Source organism: Zingiber officinale, chromosome 9A (assembly GCF_018446385.1).
Source record: "Zingiber officinale cultivar Zhangliang chromosome 9A, Zo_v1.1, whole genome shotgun sequence".
NCBI lineage: Eukaryota > Viridiplantae > Streptophyta > Magnoliopsida > Zingiberales > Zingiberaceae > Zingiber > Zingiber officinale.
Window position 1 is genome coordinate 57532929 of NC_056002.1, and position 14184 is coordinate 57547112.

General features: G+C 38.1%; 2 long non-coding RNA genes across 2 annotated transcripts; both read right to left on the reverse strand.

Moving 5' to 3' along the window:
* Positions 1-4098: 4098 nt before the first annotated feature.
* On the reverse strand, positions 4099-5238 carry LOC122018886. The gene is made up of 4 exons (XR_006121942.1): positions 5177-5238; positions 4909-5022; positions 4732-4822; positions 4099-4262 (listed from the first exon to the last, which is right to left on the reverse strand). It is a non-coding gene; the product is annotated as an uncharacterized LOC122018886 (long non-coding RNA).
* Positions 5239-6813: 1575 nt separating this feature from the next.
* Positions 6814-7976, reverse strand: LOC122021550. Its single transcript, XR_006122574.1, has 4 exons — positions 7657-7976; positions 7385-7477; positions 7197-7308; positions 6814-6885 (listed from the first exon to the last, which is right to left on the reverse strand). It is a non-coding gene; the product is annotated as an uncharacterized LOC122021550 (long non-coding RNA).
* Between the last annotated feature and the right edge of the window lie 6208 nt (positions 7977-14184).

A 14184-nucleotide genomic window follows, 5' to 3' on the forward strand; every position in this document is an offset into this window, starting at 1 on the left:
GCGTCTCCCCTGTACCGGTGACAATATGAAGCATCACTACAAACAAAATATACATCAGTCACATGCGGCTGGAATATTTATATACACAACCACGCAGTTATAATAACAGCCCACACGGCTGGAATGAAACAATCACAACCACGCAGTTATATATAAAACAGCCCACACGGCTGTACTAAAAACCAACACAGCGGAAAAACGAAAACGGAAAGCCCAATACAACACAATCAACACACTGCTAGCCGGATAGGCTTTATACAACAACCACAACAACAAATACAACAACACACCAAATACAACACATATCGAATACAAATAAAGATATACCAAAACCCGAAACGATCGTCGGATGTGACGTAGGACCCGGCAGACAGGATACTCCGAGCGACACTCCAACCATCTACCTGAAAACATAAAGATATACATGCGGTGGTGAGTATAGGTAACTCAGCGGGTAATAGACAAGATAGTGCATGGTCCATAAACAAAACATGGAGATCAAATGTCACGCCCCAGGTAGTCCCTGTCCGAAGAAGTTTTGGCAGCATCTCCCCTGTACGGCGGACAATATGAATCTCAGTATACATATATCTATACCTCGGCCACACTCGGCCGGAACAATACACACAAATAGTAAACAATCCATGCAGTTATATTCAACATTCCACACAGATATAATATATGATCAATCCACGCAGTTTAATAAGGAAAGACGATATAGAACCCCGAAGATATATGTAAACAGCCTACTCCACTACAACGAAGAAAACAAATCCACGAAGTAATGAAAATACAACCGCAGCGGAAAACCAAAAGTAGCAAACCCGAATGTTCAATGTAAAGTCCACAATACAAACCCACAATACAAGTATATAAGATGCATAAGCAAAATATAATCCGACACAGAAAATCCTCGCGATAATGGGGCTAGCGACTGGAATATCTCCCGACGGCCTTAACCTAAAAAATAGTAACAACGGGGTGAGTTCAAAGAACTCAGCAGGTAATCCAATAGATATGTACAGCAACATATAACCACCAGTAATAGCCTAAGGTACAGTCTCCTAAACCATAGGATCAATAGTACAGTTCTCTAACCATACAACCTACGGTATAGTCTCCTAACAGAATAACAGATATGCATAGCCGAAATAAACTGTAGTAACCAGCAATAGGCATAAGGTACAGTCTATAGCAAGAATAATAAGAAAATGCATAACTGAAATAAACTGTACTCACCTGCGAGGCTTCCTATCAGGATAATAAGATAATCAAAGCGAAAATAGCATATCTTTGTATGCATGTCAATCATATGCAATCACCAAAATGCATCAATCATAATTAATGCAATACATGCGTATGATGCAAATGACATGGTCACCCATGACGCCTCTCACACAATGGTGAGACCGCGTGGGTAGGGTGACACGTGCACTCTGCCGTCACTACCCCTGAAGAGTGACCGAGTGGACGGGATGCCCGAGTACACCTATCCTCCAACCTCACTATAGAAGGAGCGCCATGCTCTCATCTCCCACACAATGTCGGGAGGGATCGGTGTGCTACCACGCCTAACACACTACCCATGGTGGAGCCTCGGTGAGCACCACCGAGCAACCTCACACCACTGTGTGCCACTACCCATGCGGTGGTCACGTGGTGCGCAGTCAATGTAGCCGACGAGCTCAACAATAATGGAGTCGTCAATCGCCCAACATGCAATCATGCGATATGGTGCATGCGGCTACAATATATCATACCTGAACATATCCTCCATATGTGTAGATGCCAAACAGACAAACACATATATAACGATGATAATAAACAGCATAAATCCAAAGACATCACATATAACAATGATGTAAGTATCATGAATCCAAGAGCATGTATCACACATGTAAAGCAACTAATCCAGTAGAGTAGAGCACTATAGATATGCATCTCTATGATCATATATACACATGGAAAGAGATATAATATCCAATCCTGAAGTAAAGCAACTAGCAGATGAAGCATGTGATAGGTATCAACTAGCTAAAACCAGGGAAGAAATGATCTACTATCTACCACTAGTAAATATATATAAGCTACACATATCATAAGACATTATCAAAAGATAAGTCAAAGGGTACCCGCCTCAAATAGAAGGTACAATCCCAAATCCGAAGTCAACGTCGAGACGCCTGTCTCGAATCAGAATCCTGTGTCAAACAACATATATATTTTATTTAGCTAAATCCAAATGAATCGCTAAATAAAATCCCTAATACTAAATTAGGGAAAAGCCTTAATCAACACAACCTCAATCTACCTAATTAATCTAATGGTTAATTAGGATTAGTTACCTAATCCTTAATCACCTATTAGATTAGAAGTCCAATTTCGAAACATGATCTATATCATGTTCCAACCAAAATTTAATTCAAACCTAACCCTAATTCAATACATGAATCTAATTCATCAATACATCATGTACTCAATTACTCCTACAAATACCTTAATTAAGCTGTTGGACTAGATAAGAACCTCAATTAACAGTTACTGTTGATTGCTGAAACCAGAGGAGCTACTGGTTGGGTGCTGCCGAAACCAAGAAAGCCATAGAACCTCACAGACCTAATCCATTGATCCACAGCACAAGTATGTTGCTGCCAGGAAAGGTAGCTACTGTTGGAGAGTTGCCGGAACCAAGAACAACTCTACAGCAAGAACAGAACTTCACCTCACCTCACTGGAATCAATTGGATCAAGAGAAGAGATCAAATAGTGAAGATCACAAATCAAGCAACAAGATCACAGATCTAACCCCAACCGAATTAACAACCTAACCTTACCTCCCTAGATCGGATCAAGATAAGGTGATCACTGGAGATCACAGATCAAACAACACCAGAACAGAGTACTAACCCGTGAATCCACAAGAATCCAACACCGAATCAAGAGGAAAGAAGGGTCTCGATGGCTTACCCTTGAAGCCCTAACTGCTCTTCCACATCGGCGATTGGGTGGCACGGCTCAATCCAGTGGCGTTGATCGGGGAATCGCAGACCGAGCTAGGGCACAGATCAGAGAAGATCCAGAGAAGAGTCAATACCGAGAAGAACCCTAACCTAGCTAAACCTTGCATCCACCAAAGATTTGGCGAAGCCTTACCTCTCTGGATTCCTCCCGATGGCGTCGCTGTCCAAATCCAGCAAGAAGGGAGGCGCGATGCGATGCCTACAGCTCGGAGACAAAAGGCATCGACCGCATCTAAGCTAAATCCAGAGGCGCCGGAACAGGGACTAAGGCTCGGCACGCACGATCGATCAGGGGCGGAGAGAATCGGCCGCAGAACTCAGCGGAAGAGACACTCTAGAGCGAAGACCTCCCTAGACTCCGCCGTCTGTCGATCTCCGCGCGTGAGAGGCAGCGAGAAGAAGTAGAGGGGAAGAAGGAGATCGGAAAATCGCAGGGAGAGGAGAAGAGCACGGGTTCGGTTCGGCGTTTGGGGAGGAAAAGGAATTAAAAGAAAATGAGTTTTTATATTATAACATTTTCTCACTTAAACGGGTATCCCAAACTGGCTTTATCAGAACCCGAAATTGATCCCCTCAAAACCCGTCATACGAGTTCCAAAAATTTCCTAGAAAATTTCTAAAAATTTCGGAAAAATATTATAAGGCTATTTCTGAAATAACCCTATTTATTTAAATTTTCCGAGATCTCACATCAAAAGTATACAGTCTCAGTAGAGAAATAAGAACATGATCATACTATCATACTCAATGCACCTAAACATATCTGACATAATAACCTGACATACATACTGTACAAATCACAACCGACATAATGATAGATACATACCCAATCTGGAATCAACACCTGGTACAATGGTCAGTAAACTCACTGGATCTGCAACAGACATACCCGTGACACCCATCTATGTACAGTCCACATCATACACCCAATCAGCATGGTAATACCAACAACCCGACAATCCCTACAAGGCATACTCTACACGTGTAATCACAACAGAGTAGATATCAAGAGTAGAGACTGTATATGAATTAAATAGATCATCTCTAAGCTCAAGCAAAAGAAACAAGCAGGAAAAACAGCAACTGAACACGATATAGGGTAAAGTAACCTAATCCGTCAAATAACAACCATGCACTAAGCTCAAAGAAAATCTACATAGAGGCAAAGGAAGAAATACCCGCCTTAAAATATAGCTCGAATAAAGTAATCCTGCATCGAGACGCTCGTCCCGAATCCAAGTCCTGCATCAATCAATATATATATGTTTTATTTAGCTAACTTCATATGAATTAAATAGCTAAATAAAATCCCTAACATAATTAGGATCACTCTAATTAAATCTGATCTCTGATTAATCCTCCAAATAATCCTTGATCACCCAACCTAATTAGAATAGGTTAATCATGAATTCATCTCTACAAATCACAATATATCCCAATTCGATAATTATCCAATCAACCTATCAACCAAATCATCAAACCACAATCAATCACAAACTCCCACATCCCATTATCATTAGTCAAGGGTTAATTCAACCTAAACCAATTAAACCATAATTCTTATCCTTTAAATCCTTCTAATCATAAACTAAACACCCCACGTCTAATAATCAATCTAATGATCCCAATAACAAACATGAAATCATGATATTCATCTAATCCCAATACAACTTAATCTAACTTAATATAATAAATCCATAGCACAACTTACCCAAACTTCGGATAATCACCGGTCAACATGATTAAAGGGGTTCACTGCCGAGACTGGAATGCCAAACTGTGGATCACCAAACTGACCGAAGCTACATGAACAGCCAAGAATCAATCCAAAAATCCAATCGTACAACAAAGGATTTGCTGAAACCCTAATCCGCAGTGCTAAACTCACCTCAACAGTACCTCAAATCTTCAACCAAAACCTTACTCAGCCACAAGAATGCAGAGGCCAGTAATCTGCCCAGAGGAAATCCATCAAGGAGTTGTTCCTATGCCTACCATGAGTCTAGCATTAGGAAGAACATCACAAAGGAAACTAATTAGAACATCATCAATGAATCTTCAAGATTCCAGATGAATTTACCTAGATTGATCACCCCTGGTGGTGGCAGTCGAATAAAACAGAGAGGAGGAAAAAAAAGGTAAGGATGCATCCATACCTGTCACGCCCCAGGTAGTCCCTGTCCGAAGAAATTTCGGCAGCATCTCCCCTGTACGGCGGACAATATGAAGCTCAGTATACATATATCTCCATACCTCGGCCACACACGGCCGGAATAATACAATACAAATAAGAACAAGCCACGCAGTTTATATCAACACTTCACATAAGTCAACATATAATCAATCCACGCAGTTTGTTAAGAAAAGACGATATAAAATCTCGAAAAATATATGTAAACATCCTACTCCACTACATCGAAGAAAAACCAAATCCACGAAGTAATGAAAATATCTGCAGCGGAAAACAATAGTAGTAAACCCGAATGTTCAATGTCCACAATACAAACCCACAATACAAGTATATAAGATGCAAAAGCAAAATATAATCCGACAAAGAAAATCCTCGCGATAATGGGGCTAGCGACTGGAATATCTCCCGACGGTCTCAACACGAAAAGTAGATATAATCAAAGAACTCACAGTAATCCAATAGACATATACAACAATATATAACTACAAGAATGTCCTAAGGTACAGTCTCCTAAACCATAGGATCTATAGTACGTTTCGACAAGACAATCTATATAGTACTCCTAAGTATAACAGTATGCAAGACTAAATAAACCTAGTAACCAACAATAAGTATAAAATACAATCTATGCAAGAATATAAGAAGTGCATAAGAAATAAATTGTACTCACCGCGAGGCTCAAGAATGATCGTGAGCATACGATAAAAATAGTCGAGCAAAATCATATAACAGATGTATGTCAATCATATGCAATCACCAAAATGCATCAATCATAAATAATGCAATTGCATATGATGCAAATGACATGTCCTGGTCACCCCTACGCCATGCTCAGCCATCTCACACAATGGTGAGACCGAGTGGGTAGGGTGGTACTCTGCCGTCACTACCACGATGAGTGACCGAGTGGACGGGATGCTGTCGGAGTACACCTATCCTCCTGCCTCAAACATAGTGAGGGAGCGTAACGCTCTCATCTCCCGGTACGCAATGACGGGGAGGGACCCCGGTGTGCTACCACGCTCCTGTCACGCTACCCATGAGCGTCCTAGCGGAGCACTACCGGGCAATCTACCCTACACACCCTGAGTGCTGTGCCACTACCCATGCAGTGAACACGTTGTGTGCGGGTCCATGTAGCCGGCCGACGAGCTCAACAATAATGGAGTCGTCAATCGCCCAGCATGCAATCATGCAATATGGTGCATGCGGCTACAGTATGTCATACCTGAACATAGCCTCCTCCATATATGTGTGTGCCCAAAAGGTAAACGCATATATATAACCATGATATAAAACAGCATAAATCCAAAGACCTCACATATAACAAGGATATAAGTATCATGAATCCAAGAGCATGTATCACACATGTACAGCAACTAATCAGTAGAGTAGAGCACTATAGATATACATCTCTATGAACATATACACATGGCAAGCGGTAACAGTATCCAATCCTAAAGTAAAGCAACTAGCAGATGAAGCATGTGATAGGTATCAACTAGCTAAGACCAAGAGGGAGAATAATCTACTATCTACCACTAGTAAATATATATAAGCTATGCATATCATAAGACATTATCAAAAGATAAGTCAGAGGGTACCCGCCTCAAATAGAAGGTACAAATCACGCAATCCAAAGTCGACGTCGAGACGCCGTCTCGAATCAGAGTCCTGTGTCAAACAACATACATATTTTATTTAGCTAAATTTAAATGAACTAGCTAAATAAAATTCGCAAAACTAAATTAGGGCAAAACCCTAATCACCACAATCACAACTTACCAATTTAATCTAATGGTTAATTAGGATTAGTTATCTAATCCCTAATCTCCCATTAGATTAGAAATCCAATAGTAGACTAGGGTTAATTACTTTAACCCTAATCATTCCATTAGACTAATTCTAAACGATTAAATCTAATCACAAACCCAATTCGAAACATAATCTAATTCAACAGCATGTAACAAATCCCTACACCTTACCTCGAATCTCAACTGATGTTGATGCTGGATCACTGATGGATAGGTGGCTGCCAAACCAAAAACAAACAACCTCTCTGCTGGATACACCTCATAACCACAGAACCTAACCTTACTGGATCAATCGGATCAAAATAAGAAGATCACAATTCAACCAAGCACCCCAAATTCAAACAATCACCTCCTCTTACCTCCAATCTGAGACTTCAATCGGCAACAATGAGAAGTCCAAGATCTGATCAGAACAGAACCTCACTCTTCTTCTCCAATCCCGTAACCTCAATCTACAGCAAAGAAGAGAAGATGCCAAAATCTGATCAAGAGGAAAAAGGAAGGGATCCGACACTTTCCTCAATCCAAGCAAGAAGGATTTACCAGAACAAAACCCTAATCTGGCGAAATCTGTGAATCAATCACAGATCTGACGATGAATCAAGAGGAAAGAAGAGTTTCAATGGCTTACCCTTTGAAGCCCTAATTGCTCTTCCACACCGGCGATCGGGTGGCACGGCTCCGCAAGGTAGATGGCGAAGGGTAGGGTTCGGATCTCCTTTCAACTCCACCGAGAGGTTGCCCACGCAGAGGCGATGATCCGGAAGGAAACGCGACCTCCAAACTAGCTGGATCGATGGAGGAGATGGGGTGCTCAGCCGCCGGCAATCACTTCCCCTGATGACGTCGTCGGCGTCGGAGAAGAGAAAGGCTAGGGCAGAGGAAAGGGGGCGCGTGATCAAAGTGGATCGGGGAAGAAGAGAGGCTCGGGCTCGGGTGGAGAGGGCAGAATGGAATCGGCGTTTTGGGGAAGGAAATAAAGAGAAAAGGAAATATATATTAAAACATTTCCTCACTTAATCGGGTATCCCCAAATAGGCTTTAATCCGAACCTGAAATTGATCCCCTCAAAACCCGTCTTACGAGCTCGGAAAAATTCCCAGAAAATTTCTAAAAATTCCGAAAAAAATTTATACGGATATTTCTCAAATAACCCTATTTATTTTATTTTTCCGAGATCTCACAATACCTTCTCGGCTAGAATCTGTTGTTTCGACGATGTAACAAAAATCTAGAGGAGGCAAGGCTCGGGAGGGGATCGGCAAAAGATAGGATCGACGAAGAAGGCTTGTCCGACAATGGGTTGATCGCGAGCAAAGTTCGATGCTAGGGCTCAGTTTTCCCCTGTCGAAGATCCTCCTGCGCAGGCGACGGCCTAGAGAGGAAGACAACCCAATAACCTCCGATGATCAGCGGAGAAGAAAGCAGGATCAATGGTCGTACCATGCTGATGCGATCGGGCGATGTCCGCCGGCAGCACGACATCAAGCGGCGTCGGCAGTGGAGATGGATCGAGGAAGATGGAGGTCGCGCGAGACTCCGCATCAGCAAATCTAGGGCACGACGATGAGGGAGAAAGGATTGGTAAATTCGTGGAGGGGAAGATCGAGTGGCAGAGGTGAGGAACGGTGGAGGAGAAGCCCTCCATCGGCGGTGAACTCGCGACGATCGACGATCGGTGTTGCTAGCCGGCGATCAGCGATGGAACCGGATCGCGAGGGAGAGGATTCGGGGAAGAAGGGATCGGGGAAGGAAGGGGATCGGATAGAAAAGAGGGGTTCGGGAGAAAGAATAGGAGAAGGAAATTATAAACCTAGGTTAATTAAAACTTAAGTTAGTTTAATTAAATGTTAAGTTAATTCCTCAATTAACTCCTACTTAAATGGATATTCTAAAACAGGCCTTCACTGTACCCCTAATATATCCCCTCAAAATGGGTCGTACGGACTCCGTTTAAATCCCAAAAAATTTCTAAAAATTCCTGAAAAATCCAATAAATTTTTTCGTCCAATAGTAATTATTATTTTTTTTTTCGGTATCTTACAAGTTTTTAAAAGGATTTTTAAAAGATTTTTTTAAAAAATAATTTTTAAAAGGATTTTTAAAATAGTTTTTAAAAAGATTTTAAAAGGATTTTTAAAATAGTTTTTTTTAAAGATTTTTAAATAATTTTTAAAAAAGTTTTTTAAATTATTTTTAAAAGGATTTTTAAAATAGTTTTTTTAAAAATGATTTTTAAAATAATATTTAAAATAGTTTTAAAATAATTTTTTTAAAAGATTTTTAAAATAATTTTTAAAATAGTTTTTTAAAAATATTTTTAAAATAATTTTTAAAATAGTTTTTAAAAGATTTTTTTAAAATAATTTTTAAAAGGATTTTGAAATAATTTTTTTTAAAAAAAACATTTTGAAAAGGATTTTTAAAATAATTTCAAAAATAGTTTTTAAAAGGATTTTAAAATTAATTTTTAAAAGGATTTTTAAAATAATTTTTAAAATAATTTTTAAAAGAATTTTTAAAATGATTTTTAAAATAGTTTTTAAAAATATTTTTAAAATAATTTTATATAGTTTTTAAGAGTATTTTTTAAAAGGATTTTTAAAATTGTTTTTTTAAAAAGATTTTTAAAATAATTTTTAAAATAGTTTTTAAAAGTATTTTTAAAAGGATTTTTAAAATAGTTTTTTTAAAACAATTTTAAAAATAATTTTTAAATAGTTTTTAAAAGGATTTTTAAAATATTTTTTTTAAAAGATTTTTAAAATAGTTTTAAAATGATTTTTAAAAGATTTTATAAAAAATAATTCTTAAAAGGATTTTTGAAATAATTTTTTAAAAAAATAATTTTGAAAAGGATTTTTAAAATAGTTTTTCAAAGGATTTTTAAAATGTTTGTGAAATGAATTTTTTTTTAAAGAAAATAATTTCTTTTTAGTTAAATTTCTTTTTAAACTAATTTTTTATTATAAATATTTTTAAAATAATTTTAATTTTAATTTTAACTTAATTTTAATTTTAATTTTACTTTAATTTTAAATTAATTGTAATTTTAATTTTAATTTAATTTTCTCTAATTTTAATTTAATTTTAAGTCCTTAGTCATCTCACCTGATCTAAATTATCAATCAGAGAATCCTATTATTTTGTGAGATGAATTAGATTCCATTTTAGGGTTTGGTTTAACTTTGTGTTAGATTCAGGTTTAGCTTTGGATCTAACAAATAGGAATTGTTTGGATAAACTTCTGGGCTATGGTGAGTCACTTGGACATCATTAGAGTAACCATGCTTTCGACGTTTCCAAATAGTCCTATCCACTGGACTTAGTATAAAACCTTGATCTAACTAGTTAGGATCCATAAAGGTTGCTTCGGTCAGTTCCACTTAGCCAAATGCACCAGGTCGAAGTCATATCTTCCTAGACATGCATAGACTAAGCTTCCCTAATGTACTATCATCCAAGACTTCATCAGTACCGTTGGTCAAGTTAAACTATTATCCCTTTTGAACTAGTCCTAATTACCTTGCCAGGTACAATAGTTATTGGTTACCCTGTCGAGTAAGTTAGTTTTGGAGGTGCCAGCTATTCTGGAGCCTCCCCCGAAATTATTGATTTTCCTTTTAAGATTTTTTTTTGTTTTAGTTTTAATTTTTAATTTAGATTTTAGTTTTTAATTTTGAATTAATTAAATTGGTCAAATTATCCTTCTTTAAGAGAGTGTATTTAATATTTAAATTTTCTTTCAACTTTAATTTTATTAAGTTAATTGAATTGTCTTTATTTAATGGATTATAGTTTTTATTAATTTTTAAATTTGAATTAATTAAATTATATTTCTTTAAAGGTTTATCTTTTAATTTTTTATTAACCGTTAATTTTAAAATTTTTAGATTATCTTTGTTTAATATGTTATCTTTAACATTTAATTTTAGATTTCTTAAATTTATTTTTGATTTTGTCAGAGTGTTTGAGTTTATCCTTATACTTTCTTTACCTTTTAAGTTGATATAATTAGTGAAATTTAGTAGATAAGTTTTATCTTTAATATTTAATTTTTTGTTAATTAGATTATCTCGAGTTTGAATAAGACTTTCTAGATTAATATTGTCTAGATTAAATGATTTATTAATTTTATCTAGATCAATATTGACCTTGTCATCTTTTTTGTTTGAATTTTCAAATTTTTTTAGGTTTAAATTCAAATTTTTAGATTTATTAATTATTTTCAGATTTTCTGTATTTTCTAAATTAATTATATTTGTTTTATCAGAAAATATCCTAGGGATATTTTTTGTATTTTCTGAATTAATTATATTTGTTTTATTAGAAAATATCCTAGGGGTATTTTTGCAAGTATTGTCAAGTACACTATTTTCACATATACTTTCAGACATATCCAAATTAACATTGTGAGATCTCGGAAAATTTAATTAATAGGGTTATTTGAGAAATAGCCTTATAGATTTTTTCGGAATTTTTAGAAATTTTCGGGGAATTTTTCGGAACTCGTACGACGAATTTTGAGGGGATCAATTCCGGGTACAGATAAGGCCTAATTGGGATACCGAGGAAATGTTTTAATTATATATTTCCTTTTCTTTTATTCCTTCCCCTAAAAACGCCAATCCTCCTTCCCCCTCCTTCCCCGATCTCCCCTCTCTTCCTTCTCTGTTCTCTTCCGTGGATAAGCGACGCCGACGTGAGTGATGCTCCAACTCCGGCGATCTTTCTCCGCCAGCATCGTCTCCGATTGAGCTTAGGCCGGCTGGCGTTTCCCTCTTCGGGCCGCATCACAGCATCTCGTCTTCTCATGCTTGCTTGTCGAGCCCTAGTTCTTGTTCCGGCACCGTTGGATTGAGCTCAGATCCGGTTGACGTCTTCCATCTTCGGGCTGTAGACACTCGTGTCTCCTTGCGCCGATCACTAATGCCACTAGATCGAGCTAGATCCACCGATCGCCGGTGTGGAGAGGCAGTTAGGGCTTCGAAGGTAAGCGATTGATTTCTTTCTTTTTCTCTCGGGTTGTTGTTGATCTTAGAGGTTAGGGTCCTATTTCTGTGTTGATTCTTCTTGTCAGGTTTAGGGAAAAATCTCTGATCATTCTATTGTTGTTCTTCCCTGATCAAAGCTTGGTCCTCCTCTACTTGCGGCTGTGTGGGGGTCTCGGTTGAAGATGATGGGATCAATTGAGTTGTCAAGCAGAGGCTTGAAGGTGAGGCATTGTTTGATCCGTGATCTCCAATCTTGATCTCTGTTCTTGATTGGATCAGTGACCTTCCTGTTGATGAGGTCTTAATCCGGTTCAGTGAGGAGGAATTCCAGTTCTTGCTGTGGTGTCTTTAGTTTCGGTAGGCACCTAATTCAGCAGTGAGGATCTTATCTGTGGAGTTGTTTTGGTTCTAGCAATCAATAGCAGCTCAATTGAGGTATGTTGAGGAGTAATTGATACATGACGAATTAGGTATGATTAGTGGTTGTTTGTGGTTAAATCTAATTGCTTAAGAATAATCTAATGGAAGGATTAAGGTTAAGACAATTAACCCTAATCGACTATTGGATTTAATTTAGGTATTAGATAACTAATCTAATTGGTGATTAGGGATTAGGTAACTAACCCTAATTGACCGTTAGATTTATTAGGTAGGTTGAGATTGTGTTGATTAGAGTTTTGCCCTAACTTAGTTTTAGGAATTTTATTTAGCTATTCATTTGGATTTAGCTAAATAAAATATATATATATTGTTTGATACAGGACCCTAATTCGAGACAGGCGTCTCGACTTTGGATTTGGCGTGATACTGTACCTTCTATTTGACGCGGGTACCCTTTGACTTATCTTTTCGATATTGTCTTATGATATGTGTAGTTTATATATAATTACTAGTGGTAGATGGTAGATTATCTCTTCCCTGGTCTTGGCTTAGTTGATACTTATCACATGCTTCTTCTGTTAGTTGCTTTACTTTAGAACTTGATGTTTTTATCTTTTGCCATGTGTATATATGTTCATAGAGATGGATATTTATGATGCTTATCTACACTTGATTAGTTGCTGGAGATACTTGTTATATGTTGTTGGATTTGCATTGCTTATATCATTGGTATACATATGCGTTTGTTTTATTGGCACCTACGCATATGGAGGAGGATTTGTTCAGGTATGACATACTATAGCCGCACGCACCATATCGCATGATTGCATGCTGGACGATTGACGACTCCATTGTTGTTGAGCTCGTCGGTCGGCTACATGGACCTCTACACACGTGACCACTGCATGGGTAGTGGCACAGCACTTAGGGTGTGTATGGTAGGTTGCTCGGTGTGCACCGCCGGGGTGCTCATGGGTAGCACGATACAGCGGGGTTGCAGCCGGGGTCCCTCCCTGTCATTGTGTACCGGGAGATGAGAGCATTGTGCTCCCTCACTATGTCTGAGGTAGGAGGATAGGTGTACTCCGACAGCATCCCGTCCACTCGGTCACTCTTCATGGGCAGTGATGGCAGAGTGCACGGTGTCACAGCCCTACCCACTCGGTCTCACCATTGTGTGTGAGATGGCTGACTGGCTGACAGGGGTGACCATGTCATATTGCATCATATGCACATATTGCATTTATTGTGATTGTTGCATATTGGATGATGCACTTGGGTGACTGCATATGATTGACATGCATACAGGATACATGCTTATTTGCTCTGACTATCTTTGTCTGTGTATGTCCACAGTCATTTGCCCAAGTCTCGCAGGTGAGTACAGTTTATTTCAGTTATGCATTTTCTTATGATTCTTGCTATAGACTGTACTTTATACCTATTGCTGGTTATTACAGTTTATTTCAGCTATGCATATCTGTTATACTGTTAGGAGACTGTACCGTAGGTTGTACTGTTAGGAAACTGTACTGTAGGCTCTATGGTTTATAGGATGTTACTGGTGATTATATGTTGCTGTACATATCTATTGGATTACCTGCTGAGTTCTTTGAACTCACCCCATTGTTACTATTTTTCAGGATGAGGCCGTCAGGAGAGATTCCAGTCGCTAGCCCCTTTATCGCGAGGATTTCCTGTTGTCGAGATCTGTTTTGTTTTTGCATCTTATATACTTGTGATGTGGGTTTTGTATTGTGGACTTTATATCGAACACTTGGGTT